This window comes from Plecotus auritus (genome assembly GCF_963455305.1).
Source record: "Plecotus auritus genome assembly, chromosome: 9".
Taxonomy (NCBI): Eukaryota; Metazoa; Chordata; class Mammalia; order Chiroptera; family Vespertilionidae; genus Plecotus; species Plecotus auritus.
Genome location: NC_137783.1, coordinates 67,128,975 through 67,134,934, shown reverse-complemented (window position 1 = coordinate 67,134,934; position 5,960 = coordinate 67,128,975).

Genomic DNA, 5,960 nt, shown 5'->3' with positions numbered 1-5,960 from the left:
TCTAGAGCTGTTTTCCTTATACAGAAGCTCTTTTCAGTTTTGTCATGTGATTGAGCTAATTTATTGTGAATACCAAATGTCCATACGCCATAAACCTAACCCCAACCCTAAGCCTAACCCTAACCCTAAAGCAAACGCTAGCCCTAGTCCTAGCCATATCCCTAAACCTAACCCTAACCCTAACCCTAAACATAGCCCTCACCTGAACCCTAATCCTAACCCTAGCCCTAGCACTAACCCTAACCCTAACCCTAACCCTAGCTCTATCACTAACCCTAACCTTAACCCTAGCCCTCACCTGAACCCTAACCCTAACCCTAACCCTAGCACTAACCCTAACCCTAACCCTAACCCTAGCCCTAGCACTAACCCTAACGCTAATCCTAACTCTAACCTTAACCCTAACCACTATCCTTAACCCTAAACTGTTATATTTGGTGTATGTAAATAACTTTTTAAGGTATCTGAGCACTATGAGAATGAATGTTTAAATGTTTAACCAACATTCTTTCAAAAACCCCAACTCATTGAGACAGAATTATAAATGCAACCAGTATCCAACTCAGTTCTCTACTCTGAACACGATTTTTAGGTAACTAAATTGTCCATCAGATATTCCAACTCTATGGAGAGATATACCTAGTGTTTCAAGTACATTCCTAAATATTTCTCTAGTCTATCATTGTGAATTCTCAGTGTTGGATTGACTTATGTCCAGTGATTCAGGCTCATTCATTGTAAATTCCAAGTATTTGTACAGCTTTTTCCCCATATATACCAGGTCTTTTTACTTTTGTCCAGTGTTTCAAGCTCTTTCATTGTGAATTCCAAGTGTTTATTCATTGTTTTCCCATATACATTTGCTCTTTAAACATGTGATTACTATTTTAAAGACTATCCCACCTTTCACAGCTCTTTAAATATCTATTCTCAGTATTTCAACACCACACAGAGGTAGTTAGGTACTACAAACATATTCCAAGTCTTTCAGATACTGCCCTACACATTTCCTCGGTCGGTTATTTTGAGCTCTGAGAGTTTTAGCATTTTCATACGGGTATCATATCAGCTCTTTATAGTTAAATTGTTAATACTTTGAACACTAGCCAACTATCAATTTGATTTCTATAGTTTTGAATACTTTCATACCGTCATATCAGCTGTATGAAAATGTACTTTTAAATGTTTAACCAACTTTCTTCCAAAATCCCCAACTCATTTAGACTGAATTACAAATGTAAACGGTTTTGCGCTACATCTCAGGTCTTTGAACAGGATTTTCCTGTGTCTAAATACTGTCCTTCTGATATAATCTCTGCGAATATGCATTCCTAGAGTTTGAAGCACATTCCTAGATATTTCCCTAGTGTATTATTGTGAATTCTCAGTGTTGGATTCACTTTTGTCCAGTGATTCAAGCTAATTCCTTGTGAATTCCATGTGTTTATACGTCGTTTTTCTATAAATACCAGCTCTTTTAACGTGAGTGATTACTCTTTTAAAGACTCTCCTACCTTTCAATATATACCAGCTCTTTAATTGAAATTGTTACTACGTTGAACACCATCTAAAGTACGATTTTGATTCCTAGGAGATTTGAATACTTTCATTCTCTTATATCAAGTCTATGAAGATGAATTTTTAAGGACTTTCATTCAAAAACGCCAACTCATAGTGACGGAATAATGAATGTAAGCAGTATTGCACTCACTTGAACATGATTTGCCGGTGACTACATAGTGTCCTTCAGATATTAAAGGTCTTTTAACATGAATTCCTAGTGTATGTCACATTCCTAAATATTTCCCAAGTCAATCATTGTGATATCTCTGTGTTTGATTCACTCGTGTATAGTGATTCAAGCTGATTCATTGTGAATTCCAGTATTTCTAGAGCTGTTTTCCTTATACAGAAGCTCTTTTCAGTTTTGTCAAGTGATTGAGCTAATTTATTGTGAATTCCAAATGTCCATACGCCATAAACCTAACCCCAACCCTAAGCCTAACCCTAACCCTAAAGCAAACGCTAGCCCTAGTCCTAGCCATATCCCTAACCCTAACCCTAACCCTAACCCTAACCCTAGCTCTATCACTAACCCTAACCTTAACCCTAGCCCTCACCTGAACACTAACCCTAACCCTAACCCTAGCACTAACCCTAACCCTAACCCTAACCCTAGCCCTAGCACTAACCCTAACGCTAATCCTAACTCTAACCTTAACCCTAACCACTATCCTTAACCCTAAACTGTTATATTTGGTGTATGTAAATAACTTTTTAAGGTATCTGAGCACTATGAGAATGAATGTTTAAATGTTTAACCAACATTCTTTCAAAAACCCCAACTCATTGAGACAGAATTATAAATGCAACCAGTATCCAACACAGTTCTCTACTCTACACGATTTTTAGGTAACTAAATTGTCCATCAGATATTCCAACTCTATGGAGAGATATACCTAGTGTTTCAAGTACATTCCTAAATATTTCTCTAGTCTATCATTGTGAATTCTCAGTGTTGGATTGACTTATGTCCAGTGATTCAGGCTCATTCATTGTAAATTCCAAGTATTTGTACAGCTTTTTCCCCATATATACCAGGTCTTTTTACTTTTGTCCAGTGTTTCAAGCTCTTTCATTGTGAATTCCAAGTGTTTATTCATTGTTTTCCCATATACACTTGCTCTTTAAACATGTGATTACTATTTTAAAGACTATCCCACCTTTCACAGCTCTTTAAATATCTATTCTCAGTATTTCAACACCACATAGAGGTAGTTAGGTACTACAAACATATTCCAAGTCTTTCAGATACTACCCTACACATTTCCTCGGTCGGTTATTTTGAGCTCTGAGAGTTTTAGCATTTTCATACGGGTATCATATCAGCTCTTTATAGTTAAATTGTTAATACTTTGAACACTAGCCAACTATCAATTTGATTTCTATAGTTTTGAATACTTTCATACCGTCATATCAGCTGTATGAAAATGTACTTTTAAATGTTTAACCAACTTTCTTCCAAAATCCCCAACTCATTTAGACTGAATTACAAATGTAAACGGTTTTGGGCTACGTCTCAGGTCTTTGAACAGGATTTTCCTGTTTCTAAATACTGTCCTTCTGAAATAATCTCTGCGAACATGCATTCCTAGAGTTTGAAGCACATTCCTAGATATTTCCCTGGTGTATTATTGTGAATTCTCAGTGTTGGATTCACTTTTGTCCAGTGATTCAAGCTAATTCCTTGTGAATTCCATATGTTTATACGTCGTTTTTCTATAAATACCTGCTCTTTTAACGTGAGTGATTACTCTTTTAAAGACTCTCCTACCTTTCAATATATACCAGCTCTTTAATTGAAATTGTTACTACGTTGAACACTAGCTACAGTACGATTTTGATTCCTAGGAGATTTGAATACTTTCATGCTCTTATATCAAGTCTATGAAGATGAATTTTAGGACTTTCATTCAAAAACGCCAACTCATAGTGACGGAATAATGAATGTAAACAGTATTGCACTCACTTGAACATGATTTGCCAGTGACTACATAGTGTCCTTCAGATATTAAAGGTCTTTTAACATGAATTCCTAGTGTCTGTCACATTCCTAAATATTTCCCAAGTCAATCATTGTGATATCTCTGTGTTTGATTCACTCGTGTATAGTGATTCAAGCTGATTCATTGTGAATTCCAGTATTTCTAGAGCTGTTTTCCTTATACAGAAGCTCTTTTCAGTTTTGTCAAGTGATTGAGCTAATTTATTGTGAATACCAAATGTCCATACGCCATAAACCTAACCCCAACCCTAAGCCTAACCCTAACCCTAAAGCAAACGCTAGCCCTAGTCCTAGCCATATCCCTAAACCTAACCCTAACCCTAACCCTAAACATAGCCCTCACCTGAACCCTAATCCTAACCCTAGCCCTAGCACTAACCCTAACCCTAACCCTAACCCTAGCTCTATCACTAACCCTAACCTTAACCCTAGCCCTCACCTGAACCCTAACCCTAACCCTAACCCTAGCACTAACCCTAACCCTAACCCTAACCCTAGCCCTAGCACTAACCCTAACGCTAATCCTAACTCTAACCTTAACCCTAACCACTATCCTTAACCCTAAACTGTTATATTTGGTGTATGTAAATAACTTTTTAAGGTATCTGAGCACTATGAGAATGAATGTTTAAATGTTTAACCAACATTCTTTCAAAAACCCCAACTCATTGAGACAGAATTATAAATGCAACCAGTATCCAACTCAGTTCTCTACTCTGAACACGATTTTTAGGTAACTAAATTGTCCATCAGATATTCCAACTCTATGGAGAGATATACCTAGTGTTTCAAGTACATTCCTAAATATTTCTCTAGTCTATCATTGTGAATTCTCAGTGTTGGATTGACTTATGTCCAGTGATTCAGGCTCATTCATTGTAAATTCCAAGTATTTGTACAGCTTTTTCCCCATATATACCAGGTCTTTTTACTTTTGTCCAGTGTTTCAAGCTCTTTCATTGTGAATTCCAAGTGTTTATTCATTGTTTTCCCATATACATTTGCTCTTTAAACATGTGATTACTATTTTAAAGACTATCCCACCTTTCACAGCTCTTTAAATATCTATTCTCAGTATTTCAACACCACACAGAGGTAGTTAGGTACTACAAACATATTCCAAGTCTTTCAGATACTGCCCTACACATTTCCTCGGTCGGTTATTTTGAGCTCTGAGAGTTTTAGCATTTTCATACGGGTATCATATCAGCTCTTTATAGTTAAATTGTTAATACTTTGAACACTAGCCAACTATCAATTTGATTTCTATAGTTTTGAATACTTTCATACCGTCATATCAGCTGTATGAAAATGTACTTTTAAATGTTTAACCAACTTTCTTCCAAAATCCCCAACTCATTTAGACTGAATTACAAATGTAAACGGTTTTGCGCTACATCTCAGGTCTTTGAACAGGATTTTCCTGTGTCTAAATACTGTCCTTCTGATATAATCTCTGCGAATATGCATTCCTAGAGTTTGAAGCACATTCCTAGATATTTCCCTAGTGTATTATTGTGAATTCTCAGTGTTGGATTCACTTTTGTCCAGTGATTCAAGCTAATTCCTTGTGAATTCCATGTGTTTATACGTCGTTTTTCTATAAATACCAGCTCTTTTAACGTGAGTGATTACTCTTTTAAAGACTCTCCTACCTTTCAATATATACCAGCTCTTTAATTGAAATTGTTACTACGTTGAACACCATCTAAAGTACGATTTTGATTCCTAGGAGATTTGAATACTTTCATTCTCTTATATCAAGTCTATGAAGATGAATTTTTAAGGACTTTCATTCAAAAACGCCAACTCATAGTGACGGAATAATGAATGTAAGCAGTATTGCACTCACTTGAACATGATTTGCCGGTGACTACATAGTGTCCTTCAGATATTAAAGGTCTTTTAACATGAATTCCTAGTGTATGTCACATTCCTAAATATTTCCCAAGTCAATCATTGTGATATCTCTGTGTTTGATTCACTCGTGTATAGTGATTCAAGCTGATTCATTGTGAATTCCAGTATTTCTAGAGCTGTTTTCCTTATACAGAAGCTCTTTTCAGTTTTGTCAAGTGATTGAGCTAATTTATTGTGAATTCCAAATGTCCATACGCCATAAACCTAACCCCAACCCTAAGCCTAACCCTAACCCTAAAGCAAACGCTAGCCCTAGTCCTAGCCATATCCCTAACCCTAACCCTAACCCTAACCCTAACCCTAGCTCTATCACTAACCCTAACCTTAACCCTAGCCCTCACCTGAACACTAACCCTAACCCTAACCCTAGCACTAACCCTAACCCTAACCCTAACCCTAGCCCTAGCACTAACCCTAACGCTAATCCTAACTCTAACCTTAACCCTAACCACTATCCTTAACCCTAAACTGTTAT